The sequence below is a fragment of the Myxocyprinus asiaticus genome, chromosome 2, assembly GCF_019703515.2.
Source record: "Myxocyprinus asiaticus isolate MX2 ecotype Aquarium Trade chromosome 2, UBuf_Myxa_2, whole genome shotgun sequence".
In the NCBI taxonomy this organism is placed as follows: domain Eukaryota; kingdom Metazoa; phylum Chordata; class Actinopteri; order Cypriniformes; family Catostomidae; genus Myxocyprinus; species Myxocyprinus asiaticus.
This window is the reverse complement of record NC_059345.1, coordinates 59705258-59720547: the sequence shown is the minus strand read 5'-3', so window position 1 is coordinate 59720547 and position 15290 is coordinate 59705258. Positions and strand designations below refer to the sequence as shown.

Below are 15290 nucleotides of genomic sequence, written 5' to 3'. Positions count from 1 at the left end.
GATGGAGCTTGAGAGGTCCTGAAAAGAAGAATGGGAGAAACTGCCCAAAAATAGGTGTGCCAAGCTTGTAGCATCATACTCAAAAAGACTTGAGGCTGTCATTGGTGCCAAAGGTGCTTCAACAAAGTATTGAGCAAAGGCTGTGAATACTTATGTACATGTGAGGTGTTTTTTTTTTTTTTTTCTTTAATAAATTTGCAAAGATTTCAAACAAACTTCTTTCATGTTGTCATTATGGGGTATTGTTTGTAGAATTTTGAGGAAAATAATGAATTTAATCCATTTTGGAATAAGGCTGTAACATAACAAAATGTGGAAAAAGTGAAGTGCTGTAAATACTTTCTGGATGCACTGTATGTATATATAATATACTGTATACGTATATACAGCTCTGGAAAAAATTGAGACCACTCCAAATGTTTCTTAAATCAGCATCTCTGCCTGTATGGCAGTCATTCCATTTCAGTGTCTGTTGCATTCCTGCTTGAATTTTTGAGCCAGGAGTGGCATAAAATCACTCAACAGCAATGTGAAAGACTGGTGGAAAGCGTGCAAAGATGAATGAAAGCTGTGATTTGAAAATCAGGGTTATTCCACCAAATATTGATTTATGAACTCTTTCTACGTTAAAACATTAGTACTGTGTTGTTTATAAATGAAAATGAACTTGTTTTCTTTGCATTATTCAAGGCCTGAAAACACAGCATCTTTTTTGTTATTTTGACCAGTTGTCATTTTCTGCAAATAAATGCTCTAAATGACAATATTTTTATTTGGAATTTGGAAGAAATGTTGTCGGTAGTTTATAGAATAAAACAAAAATGTTAATTTTACTCAAACACATACCTATAAATTGTAAATCCAGAGAAACTGAACATTTGGAGTGGTCTCTTAATTTTTTCCAGAGCTATATATATATATACCTGCAGAAGTGTGGCTGTGTATATAAATTTAATGATTTTTGGGGGCCTGGGTTGCTCAGTGAGTAATGACGCTGACTACCACCCCTGGAGTTGCGAATTCGAATCCAGGGTGTGCTGAGTGACTCCAACCAGGTCTCCTAAGCAACCAAATTGGCCCGGTTGCTAGGGTGGGTAGAGTCACATGGGTTATCCTCCTCGTGGTCGCTGTAATGTGGTTCGCTGACGGTGGGGCGCGTGGTGAGTTGTGTGTGGATGCCGCGGAGAATAGCATGAAGCCTCCACACGCGCCATGTCTCTGCGGTGATGCGCTTAACAAGCCACGTGATAAGATGTGTGGATTGACGTCTCAGACGTGGAGGCAACTGAGATTCGTCCATCACCACCTGGATTGAGGCAAGTCAATACTCCACCATGAGGACTTAGAGCACATTGGGGATTGGGCATTCCAAATTGGGGAAAAAAAAATAAAATAAAAAATAAAAATAATGATTTTTGCAATCTACGGTGGTGTGTGAGATGTTCTCCTTTCTATACATTTGACTGTGTTCTAAGCACCTGCCTGAAGCACCCAAGTGTTGAAAACATGTTTTTGTTTTTTAAATATTTAAAACGATTTTGTTGTTTTTATATGTGCGCTTTGCTTTTCAGAGGTTTTTGATTACATTGTCTAATGCTTTGTCAGTGGGTTGCTTGGAATTATTTAATTATAAAATATCCAAGTGTTATGTTAAAGTGTGTTCCTTGTTCTATCCATGTCATGACTTTTCAAATAATAATTTGTAAAACTGTATGTATATGAAAAACTATGTATAAAAGTGTCATCTGATTGATGTCTTGAAGTATGTCCCAAATGCACGCGTTTACAACTCATGCACCCTCATGGACTTGCTGACTAGCGTCCCATCGGTCTGCACTTGCTTGTGTCACCCAAGTCCAGACTCTAAGAGGACCGCAAGGGCTTAGGTTGCCATTTGGGACAGGACCACAATAGACCTTATTAGGGCTGTCAACAGGGCTCAGAAACAAAATTCTAATTTTTCACAGAAATATTACCAACATTTGAATTATTTTACAATTTTAAAGACATTACTTCATATGTAAAAGACATCTGATTTTTAAATCGACGTTGTCTCCAACGTCCACAAAAGGGTGCAACAAATCAATATAAATAATATATAGTATTTTAGAGGTCCTTGATATAAATCAGTCAGCACCGTATTGTAGCGGTTGTTTATTGCAAAGGACATATCTGGCTGTTAACAAATGTGAGTAAAATGATAGTCAAAATATTTAGCCAGTTCATAATTTCAAATATTGAGTAAAAAAACTTTAATGAGAAAATAAAAGCTTCAATAGACTTAATGACTTAGTGTTAATTTAGTGTTGCACATTAGCTTCTACCAGTGCCATAATACTACCACAGTGGTTTTTTATTAAATACTATTGTATTTTCATACCTTATGCTTATGCAGCGAGACGCTGATAAGAGATTAAGGCCATGTGTCCACCAAAGCATTTTTTCTTGAGGCCAGCGTACTTTTTTCAATTGTTTGCAATGGGAGCGGTGCGTATTTAAAAAAGCCAGCAGCGTGACGAGGCACTGAGCGTCTATTCCACGCTGAGCGCTGCACATTTGGCATTTTATTTCTGGTCGCCGAGAGTTGAAAAATGTTCAACTTTGTGTAAAATGCAGCGCTTATCACTGTCACTTTTAACCCAGCCATCCAATCACAGTGGAGGAGGGGCGGGACAAATACCACACAACCAACCGTCACATCCTACTTGTACAATGACTGAACAACAATGGATAAATTTGCTGGTCTCTGAGTATTCATGTCTGTACCAGATGACATTACCGGACTACCACAATATTAATATGAACAATAATGCTTCAGCCTTCCCTTCATCCAGAGCAAGTATTCTTCCTTGTGCCGAGATTTTTACATTCAGTACTTGTTGATAACAAACTATCTGTGAAATTAGGTACTTGCAACACATTACTTTCACGGATATTCTGTATCATAGCAACCAAATCATCTCAGCTGAAAAAACGCTGCGCCTCCCAAGTGCTCCCAGCTGGGCATTTTCAGAAGAGCGCCTTGCATATTCAGCTGCAAAAAATGCTTTGGTGGACACACGGCCTAAGACATAGTCAAGACACATCTGCAAAAGACCTCTGGGGGCCTTTCTTTCTCAACGCGACCATCTGCATATAAGCATGCTCTAGGTGGCATTGACTGTTGTGTCGTGTCTCACTTTTTTTTTTTTTTTTTTGCCTCGTGCAGTAACCATTTATTTTTTTCAGATGCTGTGTCAATTTTAAAGTAAATCCAACTTTTTAAAATTCTCATTTTAGCATTTGAATGTGCATTTTTATCTTCAACAAATATAAAATTTTTAATTTGATAGCCTTAGACCTTATTCACTGAAGCGCCATCTTTCACGTAAATGAACGCAAGGCTGTGAGGGATATATTTACAGTCTCTACAATGGCATCTAATTCAATCAGATAAAATTTTCCACAACTCTGGAGTTTTTTTTTTTTTTAGTCAATAATTTTGGAAAGATTTTTTTTTTTCAATGTTTCGTAAGCGAAATGATCCAGAACACTTTAAATAACTGTACAAACCCTTGAAATTATCCCTCACAGCTTCATTGTCATCCCATCAAAAATTAAAGCTGGCACTACTGTGAATAAGGTCCGTGAAGGACCTTATTCACTTTCAGTGAAGTGCACTTTTTCCAGTGAGGATGAAGTTGAGTTCTGAAACTTAGTGTGTTTTTATAGTCCAATGACCTCTTATATGTCAAAAAATCATATTATATGGCTGAAGTGTGATAACACTGTATTCAGCACAAACTGGGCTACAATAATATGTGAGCAACATGTACATGTTTGTATTTTTGAGAAAATAACGTTTATGCGTGGTTTTTGAAAAAACAAAAATTAAGTCACTGAAATAAGGCCATATAACACATACTAAACATTTGTTCACAAGACTTTTGAGAACTGGATCTAGTAGCGTAGAGTTTTTGCTACAAAATGATGTAAAACCCATCCTGATCACTCATTCATACAAAACAATATAGTCATTTAACTTTTGTAAGACACTTTGTGTTAGAAAGGCCATATGCAAGGAGGCGTGGATGATCATGAATATTGATGTGATTCACACCTGAGGAGACAAAGACCCCTCCCCTGGGCCTATCAATGAGGAATGTGACAGAGAGAATGAATGTGAGGAGACTTAATGAGTGAATGTATTGTTTGTAGCTTATTCACAAAATCAAGTTTAAGTTAAAAGTAATCTGACCATACATTTTCTTTACGTAAGGACTTAAAAACTTTAGACCTACACTACTGTTTAAAAGTTTTAGATCACTAAGATGTTTTAAATGTTTAAAAAAAAAAAAAAAAAAAAAAAAGTCTCTTCTGCTCACCAAGGCTGCATTTATTTGATCCAAAATACAGCAAAAAACAGTGATAGTGAAATATTTTTACAATTTAAAATAACTTTTCTATTTGAATATATAGTAAAATACAGTTTATTCCTGTGATCAAAGCTGAATTTTCAGCATCATTACTGCAGTCTTCAGTGTCACATGATCCTTCAGAAATCATTCTAATATGCCGATTTGCTGCTCAAGAAACATTATTATTAATGTTGAAAACAGTTGTGTAAAATTTCTTTTTCAGGATTCTTTGATGAACTGATTTACACATGAAACAACACAGAGCAGCGGTACAAAAGAGACATTCAGGGCAAAAGTGCAAACATGGACAGTGCAAGATGAAAGAAAAATAAAGTGTCCAGTGCACATATGGAGAGACGAGAGTATTACCGAAGGTGGATGGTTTATATGAGCCCACTCATCCACCTATGCGTAGCCTACTCGCTCACATAGTATTGCACATAAGCATTGTAAACTTTGAAGTGAACAGTTCACAGCACACAGATTTGAGGATACAGTTACATGCCTTTGTGCCATTTTTGAAAACAGTTCCTGTTCAACTGAAGACACAAGTGAACATCACATGCCTGGCATTTCCAAGGTGTGACCTGCATTTTACCATGCTGTACTTTGCAAAGCATGCACTTCTGGCGACCAACAGTGGCAATATTCTTTGCATCTGATGTCAGCTCAGCTCAGCTCAGTTCCTGGAACCGGTACATGGTCACTACTGGTCTGTTTTGGTGCTACTTTCTGTGACACACCACAGAGCTCTGCAATAAGCTGTTCCATGAACTCTTTGTGGGTCATGTTACCACCTAGCTCTTTGTGCATAATGAAAGCGTTGGTGGAAGCAATGTCCAATAAGTGTAGAAGCCAATGTAGCGGTACATATCACTGATGCTGACATCTATCCATTTATGGTTGTGGCCCTTTGCAGTTGCCCCGGTAGCCTGAGCATTGGTGTTGTGGCACAGAGTTGACACTGCATTCTCAGAAAAAAACATTTTGAAGAGACTCTGGGGAGTGTGTGCGTCAGCAGGACTCAGCTGCGTTCCAGAATCCCGTGCAGGCAGGAATGTCAGAGTCTGTGGAACCATGTCAATATCAGTCTGTGTTTTCCATGACAGAGTGGACTGCCTGTTGCTTGCCTGAATGTTTGTCTTGGCCCTCTTTGTAACAGGTGTATGATCACTATCATTCTTATGGCTGTAAGCCACACAGGCACATATACATATTGTATTATCACTACTTATAAACAAAATTAAACAAACATCTGTAAAATAGTGGGTAAATGTGTACTTACTCTTTCTGATTTTCGATTGGGGTGCTGCGTGCCCTCCTAGTGCAAATGGCAGGTGAAGGCGAGAGTGATGCAGCCACATTCCTAAAAAAATTTTTTTTAAACTATTTTTACATATATATTCCAAAGTATAATACCAGTAACCTATATGCATAACTGACGGGAAATTAATGGGTATAGACGCGTGTCCAGTACCATCTGTAGAGCTTCCTCACCTGTGTAGCATGCCATCTTCCAAACGCGCAGGAAAGTGAATTAATCTGATGATGAACTTGATGCTTTTTAAGGCACTGTTGGGGGCGTTTACCATTTGCTTAGATCGTCTCAGAACATTACCGCATGAATAGCGCCCTCTGCGTGTGAGTGGGATCACATTAGCGATAATTAGCTGAGCCAGGAGAAAATGTACATCTCTTTAGTTTCATACAGATTACATTTGTTTTTAATTTGAATTGTTTTATTTAAAAGTAGACATTTTGAGCTTTCTTTAGACATATGTTTCATGTTTGTCTGATAAGTATTCGCGGAGTTTCAGTTCATTTTTGTGACGTGTTTCAGAAAGATGCTTGCGGAGACAGAGACGGCTGAAAGCCTGTTTATTTTCTTTATTTTACAAAAGCACAAGGTTTTGTTGTTATTGTGAGTGTACACAAATAAAAGTAGACCCTTTATAGTCTCTAATGATGTCTTACACTTATCTGTATGCCCAAAAATGACGGAGTATTTTAAGTCGTTTCCGCTATTACGAGGAAAAAATCCAGCAGGACGCGACAGCTCATCCATCGACCCCAGAGGGTTAATATCATTTTCAGTTGCATTACGCTTGCATGTCGTCAAAAGTCTGGCGAGTAAAAACAAAAATGTACTAGCCAATGGTGATTCTTTATCCAATGCGTCCATAGAGGGTTGATTAGCATTACAGCAATACAGAGTTTTAAGTTAACTTTAGTACAGGCAGTACAGCTAATGCAGAAATGCAATTGCAGAAAAGTAGACAAAAGAGAATTGTATTTATTTATCCTTAGGTCGACGGACAAAAATGTGAAGATAAGGGTGTTTAAAATGTGAAATCTTTATTTTAAGATAGCTATGTTTAATAAAGTATAAGTTTTCAGCTAGGAAGGTAAATAAATATTTGCTTGAGTATTTACATTTATTGCATCTGTCTTTGACTCTACCACTGACGGTAATCTTTTGAACCTGAGGTAAGCTGCTGTTGGCAGATTACTATAAATTGCAATGGAAAGTGGTAAAAGGATTTAAAGTGTTTTGGGAGCTATTCGGCATGCAGTAAATTAAACTCTTCCAAAACATTTACATGTAGAACTGCTCTTTAAAGAGGCATGTGAGGTCAGAGGCCATCCTCTTAAAATGGGCATTTCTTACTCCCAGCACACAGACAGCCTACAGCAGAGTATGTGTTACCAAACTGTGATATGTTTAGATTTGTGGGCAATGGAGGAGTCAGGAGACAACAAACTGTCAACGTGAGTTTTATTACTCTTCAGCGTCACACAAAACCTTTAACAAAAAGGGAACTTAGTGGCTAAATATACACACAAATGAGTCTTTGATAATCTGGCAGGCATATGCAGCCACAACTCTCTCTGCTGTCTCTTTCTCCCGCACTGATGCTCTGGCATGCATTATCAGGTCTCCCTCCGCCATCACTATAATGAGAGACAGGTGTTTGAGTAATCACAACCCAGGTGACGAGCCTTACCGCTCTCCCTCTCTCGCAGATAGATACATGACCATGCCACACAAACATTCACACTGAATGTGTTCATTGAGGAGAGTTTAGAATTGAGTGGCTTATGAACATTTGGTGTCAGTGGTGGGATTGAGGTTTTGGTTATTTGTAATTGCGAGTTGGATAGAATGAAACTAATGTCAGATTTTGTTACTTAGTATAAAGTGGCAATGTTCCAAAACCTAATAAACTGCCTTACTCTATACTGCCTGCTTAAGTCTTAGAAGGAACTGCAATGGTTTCTTTTTCAGTAATTAAAAGTTTAATAATTAATATAATATTTGATGACTGTGGCAGACAAGTAAACAATTGCTTGGAATAGACAAAACAAAAAGTGGCTTTAGAAGTCAGTATATTGTTTTTGTTTTTTCCATATCATTAAACATTATCCTATTATTGGCCCACTCTAGACAGCTGTAGATTTTTCAATTGAGTTTGTCAATTTCTCACAGGACATGTTTCGTCTGTGCTATTTTTAAAGGTTTGTCTATGTAAACTTGTGTCAGATAGATGCTCTTGGAGCGTCTCACTTTGGCTGTCACACTTTCAGCATCTCGCACCATAAACACAGCATTTTAGGATCCTCTGTCAAGCTAAAAGTTGTTTGGAATCTTTGAAAATAGAGACCTTGCATTCTGTTGTGCTCTGTCTAGCTGTCTTTGAATGCAAAAGCACATCTGTGAAAGGCTCCATATTTATTTTGTACTGCCTGTTTTTGTTTTGTGTGACAAGATGCGTTGCCTGTACAGCCCGAGAAGTTCTCGGTACAGGCCACACTTTCCATGTAGCCTATAGCCCCAAGCTGAAGCTGCACTGACTGCCCTTGCTGACTGCAGTACGCAAAAACATTGAGACTTATTACGGAATTGACATGATTAATTGTGTAAATGTTTAAAATGTGTTTGTCAAATAATTAATCATGCTAAATTAACCTATTAAATTGACCGCCCTAATAAAAATATGTAACACATGCGAATATTAAGTTAAATAGTCCATTTTAATTAGACAACTATTTTTTATCATACTTTTGGTGTTGAATGAATTAAGAAGCTATAAAAGAATCTGCATTTCTCTTGCTTTGTCATTGCAATGCATTATGGGATTGTCTTCTCATGCAATACTGCCTTTGAATTTGGCTAAAAGAAGGCATGTCATATATATCTTATGCTATAGTGCTGTTGTGCACTACGTTCAGGAGCAGGTTTGGTTATTAGCAATAATTAATAATTATCAAAGATAATTATTAAAATCAATAGAACATTGATTAGAATCAATGTTAGCTTTTTAACCCTTTAAATCAATAATCATCACAGATAACCATCAATTATCAAATTCAATAGAATATTAATAAGGATTAATATCGCTGGGGCACCACCCTGGAATCAGGGACTAATAACCAGACAGTATAGCAGTCTCAATATAGGATTGTTCTCTTAGGAAAGTTGACATCCGGAGAAGATCGACATTAAGAAGGAAAACAACGAAGGCTTGAATCCGAGCACTGACATCCCCTGCCAGCCCTTGACACAGGTGTATGCAAAACTAACCAAAACAAAACACTTCTCTTTCAAGTATAACAAAGTTTATTGATGCAGTAATATCAATTAATAATCAATACAATACAGTCAATAAACTTCCGACTTCCAGTTACAAACTAAACAGTAACATGATTAGATACGGTAACAAAATAAGCCTACAATACATGAGGAAATTATTGTGTGTGTGTGAATGGGTGTGTGTGTGTGCGTGTGTGTGCATGTAAGGAATGACGCGCACAAAATGGCGGACGTGGCTCTCGTGGAGAGTACATCACACAAGGTTTCCAGCCAGAGAATATGGCCGCAAATGTGGGCGGAGAGAAGCCGGTGGCATCTGCCCGTTTAACACGTGTCTCCGCTTGTACGATAACTTAAGGACAAAGCTGAGCCAAGTTATCTACTAGCCAAATGTTTGTGAGGGGTCACGTGTGTGTGTGGCAAGTATGAGAGAGAGAACAGGGTGGAGGCACTGAAGCCGATTTCGTGATCGTGGAAGAGAAAGCGGCTGTTAGTTCATCACTCAGAGACGCGGTGAACGGCTCGTAAACCGTCCCATGGTCTTTGGTTCTTTATGGATAAACTCAGTGTACCGGTCTCACCCATGATGGTGGAAACACACAACAGTCCAACGTGGTTGGACTACAGCACAGCAAATCTCATTTGTGATAACAGTACATTACAATAATACCTTGAGTATTATTAGCAGCAATGAGCAGACTCGGCGGTCTGTAACTGTACAAGCAATAACTTTGATACACAAGAATAACACACTACAATAATCTATCTGCCCAGACGTAAACCTCTTACTTGAATCGCGTGAGGATGCGGGTAGAATGTGTGTTCATCCATCGTTTGACTCTGACTCGGTTCCTCAAAGCTCGGGTGATGATGGGAGGCCATTTCTTCGCTCTGTCGGTGGACTGTACGGCTGCGGATTCTCGCCGTGCTGGTGGAGAAATCAGCGAAGTCGACTCGGTTGAAGAGTGAAGAGAAATTTTCTTCACTTCTGCAGGCAAACGGATGAAGACGTGGCGGTCTCCTTCGGATCCATTAGCGTGTTCGGTGGAACACAGAGAAATCTCAACTCGCCCAGTGATATGGAGATTGTATGGCCACAGTTTCAAGTCGTAAATTACTTCCTTGTGCAACGAGGCTACACCTGAGAACAGCAATGAGCTGCGTCTACACACGGCACATAATGTTGTTGGAAGCAATGCCCAGAAAGATCTCTTTTTGTTATACTCCTGATGACGTCATGGTTGAGGGAGCGTTCTGTCGTGCACCTCATCCAATAGGAGTTGAGAGTTCGATCCTTTAGAATTTCACACATAGGTGTAAAGTGAGCAAATCATGGGATTTGTAGTCTGTTTTGGACTCCCTTTGTTTGATTTTGGCGCGATTGTTGTAGTTTGGCTTTACGACTGTATGTAGGCCTGCCTTTGTCTTATATTTGAATACATGAGGCCCAACAGTGCCAAAGTGCCGTTATATTGTCTTCTTTCGCAAGGTTTTGGAACAGAGTGAGAGTCATATGTCATTAATTCAAAATCATAATTATGTGAACAAAGCTTTAAAATTGTTATGCAGGGGCTAGCAAACGCCCTTGAATTTTTTCAACATAGAACTACTTGATTCTTCTAGCAGTGCCCTGGTCTTAAACAGTGTTTGTCTATGTAACGGTAGCTAATGAATTGCCTGAAAATTAGTTATGGATAAAGCTCAAGTTATTATCAGTAATGCTGGCTAATTAAAATACCCTTTCACCCACAGCTTGGAACACTGAACCACATCCGTGTGGCATTCATTTATAGCAGAGAAAAAGTGCGTGAAGTGTAGGAATATATGGTGAACTCTTCTAATCCTGCACAGTTGGGAAGCCATGTTAAGAAGGATTCCTGCAGCAAATTAATGCCAAGTTGTTAATGTTTTTGTGTTGTTTGTGTTTGTAGTCACTGTTCTTGGTCAGTGAATGTAATTAACTTTTTTCATCATAGATACTCACATCATCTTTCTCTTCCACTCTTTTCCTTTTTATGTTGGAGCGAGGAGGACAAGGAAGGTCACAAGGTTTACTCAGGGTACCTCCTGTTTTCCACATGCTTTTGAATCCTAGCAATTTCTCAATGTTTTCATTTAAAATATCTCTAAATCCTCTTTGGATGTCGATTCTTGCAAACGTCATTTATCCCACACAGAAGAGTTGCATCATTGTTTGAAGTGTCAACATTGTAAAAACAAATTTTCATGCCACATTTTTGCATAATTACCAGACCTTTATCTGGGATTGGTTAAGAAAAATGTCTTGGTAGTGGTTTGTGTTAAAGATGCACATGAGTTTTGAGTTGCTCTTGTGATGAGTGTCTTGGTTTTGGCAAATGCAAGTGTCTTCAGGATTTCCAAGCTTTATAGTATGAAGTCAATCTGATCTTGAGTAACTGGCCTCAAACATTGCAACTTGTATCTCCATTTGCAAGTGCACAGATGCGATAACCTAATTCAGATATTGTTACAATATTGTTTCATTTGAAAAAATTAAATAAAAATAAAAATTTGCTAAACAAACATGTTTTGCTAAGTGTTTTGTGTTCATCTTGTGCAGAATCACAGCGCTCCTCTAATTTGTTTTTTATTAACACACACACAAGCGTACATCTATCCCACGCACATTTAGGTTCTCGTATTGTTTTAGCTGAATCACTTGCATGTTTGTGCTGCTCTGGCTATAAACACAGAAATTTGCTTTTCATTCCAGTTGTTCCTTGGAATCGGACTTAGTGCTTGTTTGGACAAGCCATTTCTCATTGCCTTAATTCAGGCTAAAGAAACACAGCATTTGCATTGAGTTGTGTGTTTTTGCTTGTGTGCACATGCTTGTGTTTTCAGTAGTTTTCCACTTTGAAAAATAAGTTACTTCTGCTAGACTCAGCGTGCTTGTAGTGGCTCAAAGAGTTTTTCCTCTTCAGAGTTTGATTTCTCATTAATCCCTAATATTGTTTTTAATGGTTTTGTTTTGGCAGTTCCTTCAGGTTTATCACACCTCTGGTCTCTTTCTCTGTGTATCAACTAGAGGTGTACCAATAATGGATTTTGCTTATACCAATTACTAAGGTGGGGAAAAAAAGATTTCCGATTAATCGGCTGATACATTTAAAAAAATATATATATATTAATTGAAAATACAGTCTACCACTCATTATCCATGTTTCCACTATCGGGCCAAATGAGGGCGTGCTAGTGCGTGCCAGGGCCAGTTGCATTCCCTCTGTCACTTCGGAGGCTTCACCGTGCATACTCTGGGTTTTCTCTGAGCCAAGGGCCAGTGGCCAACTTTCCAGGTTTTGTATACAGCACACTGTAGGGCTTTACTGGTTGTTTAGATCAGTGTTACTATCAGAAATAATTAATAATTATTTCTGTAGTTATTAATCAATATTTAAATTAATTAATTGTATCTAACTCATTAAAACCTCATATGGGACTCCAGTAAATGTAGTGTGCTACGTTTAGGAGCAAGTTTGGTTATTAGCAATAATTAATAATTATCAAAGATAATTATTAATGATTAAAATCAATAGAACATTGATGAGAATCAATGTTAGCTTTTTTTAATCCTTTAAATCAACAGTTATCAAAGATAATCGTTAATTGTTAACGTCGATGAAACATTAATTAAAATTAACACTAGCTTGTTGATCATTCAAATTCAATCAAAGATAATTATCAATTATCAAAAATCAATAGAATATTAATAAGGATTAACATTGACGGGGCACCACCCTGGAATCAGGGACTAATAACCGAATATTAAAACAGTCTCAATATTAGATTGTTTTCTTAGGAAAATCGACATCCGAAGAATATCGATTTTCGGGAAAAAAAACAATGAATGAAGGTTTGAATCCGAGCACTGACATCCCGTCAGCACGACACAGGCGTATGCAAAACAAACCAAAACACTTCTCTTTGTAATATAAACAAAAGTTTATTTATGCAGTAATATCAATTAATAATTAATACAATGCAGTCAATAAACTTCCGACTTACAACTACAAACTAAACAGTGACATGATTAGATATGGAAATAAAATAATCCTATAACACATAAGGTGTGTGTGTGTGACAGTGTGTGTGTGTGTGTGTGTCAGTGTGGTTAGTGAGAGAGAGAGATGATTAAGTGACAGCCCGAAAGCTGATTTCGCGATAGCTGGAGATAATGCAGCCGTGTTCATCACTCAGAGACGCGGTTTTACGAGCGGGGCTCGTAAAAGTCCCTTGTTATTTGACTCTTTAATGGATGAACTCAGTTGCTGTCTCACCCGCAATGGCGAAAATGCACAACAGTCCAATTTGGTTGGACCACAATACAGCAAAACAAATTCCTGATAATTAATACCCTGAGTATTAATAATGAGGGGACATGGCGGTCCGTAAACTGTACAAGCAAAAACCTTGAAACACAAGAATAACACACTATAATATTCTATCTCTGCCCAGACGTAACCTCTTACTTGAATCGCATGAGGACACAGGTAGAATGTGTTTTCCTCCGTCCTTTAACTTTGACCCGGTTCCTTGAGGCTCGGGTGATGACGAGGGCCGTTTCCTCGTGCTGTCGGCGGGCGGTACGGCTGTTGATTCTCGGCGGGCTGGCGGAGAACTCAGAAATGTCGACTTGATTGAAGATGGAAGAGAAATCTTTAATCTCTTCACTTCTGTAGGCCAACGGATGAAGATGCGAATTGCTCTGCGGTCTCCTTCGGATCCGTTAGAGTGTTCGGTTGAACACAGAGTAATCTCAACTCGTCCAGCGAGATGGAGATTGTATGGCTACAGTTTCAAGTCAGACATTACTTCCTTAAGCCACGAGGTTGCACCGGAGAGCAGCAAAAAGCTACGTCCGTATTCGGTGAACTAAGTCGCTGGAAGCCACTTTGGAAGCATTTCAGAATTATTTGAAGTCCTGATGATGTCATGTTTGAGGGACGTTCTGTGGTGTGCCTCATCCAATAGGAGTTGAGAGCTCGATCCTTTAGAGGGCAAGGCTTCATGGATCTGTAGTCTGTTTTGGACTCCCTTTGTTTGATTTTGGCGCGATTTTTTATCAGTAAAATTTACGACTTAGAAGGAGGGGGCTTGAGGAATGTTTTTGACTGTTAGGCCTGCCTTTGTCTTCTATCTGAATACATGAGGCCCAACAACACAATGGTACAGGTTCGGGAAAACTAAAAAAATGTAAGGGCATAGTACAAATTTGTTAAAAGGGCACAATGGACAAAACGTTGCCCAAACAAATAACTTTTCATGGTTCGAGATCATGGAAGGTGTGCTGGGACATCGTCTCGATGTTTGTGGAGAGACCACTCGGGACACCATGGCAGTTACAGTCAGTGAGTTGTCAACTCTAACTTTACTTGCTAGCTAGCTAATGTTTACAAATGATATAAACTTGATATTCTAGATAGCATGATACCTCAGCTTGAGCTTCCCTCTTGCTTGTGAAATTGGCGGGGAGAGTGACGTGGGCACCAGGGCGGCGTATTAAAGGCGGGTTTTAGGGGGGCTATTGGCACGATGGTGGGAAGGCAGATCGATTTTGGTCTCGCGGCTCGAAGTCCGAGGCTATTGGCCCCGGCTGGCCAGTTGATAGCCCTGGCTCGCACTGGCCTGATAGTGGAAAAGTGGCTAATGTAAAATAGTGCTAATCTGAATTTTAATATAAATTAACAGCACTGTGAACAATTAAATAGCTTAAATTATAAGATCATGCAGCCTAAATAAAGGACTAATCCTAACTGAATAAAAAATTAACACCCCAAATAAAAAAATAAGATGTATTCTAAATTAACACCAAAATACACTCTTTCAATCATGTACAACATATAAAAATACAAAAAGTATAAAATAAAAACTGTCAGAGTCAACATTCAAGCAACCTAAAGGTTTCAATGTCCATGCTTCTTTTTTCATAACATAATCATGTTTTATTTATGCTATTAGTCCATAAATTACAGAGATTTAGCTCTGTTGAAATGCCCTACATGTAAGTATTCACAAGATGTTATTGTTTATTTAAAAGTTTTTGTTGTTGTTTTTTTTTTTATTCTACAAATGAAATTGTAGATGTGTGGCATGTGAGCTGACAGGACACAGGTGTCTGTGCATTGTCATGTGTCACAACAAATCCCCACAAAAAGTCAGGGATTGTTTGTATTTCTTTGGTCCTACTGTTGATTCTAGGGGATTTTAACATTCACCTTTGTCCATCCAAACCTCTGTCAAAATAATTTGTATGACTTGTAGAAGCTTTCAGTTTTGAACAG

At 38.4% G+C, this 15290-nt stretch overlaps 1 protein-coding gene across 1 annotated transcript in view; it reads left to right on the top strand.

Moving 5' to 3' along the window:
• LOC127449925 (uncharacterized) overlaps nucleotides 1-15290 on the top strand; it is a 99370-nt gene that overhangs the window by 48231 nt on the left and 35849 nt on the right. The gene's annotated exons all lie outside the window — the stretch shown is intronic.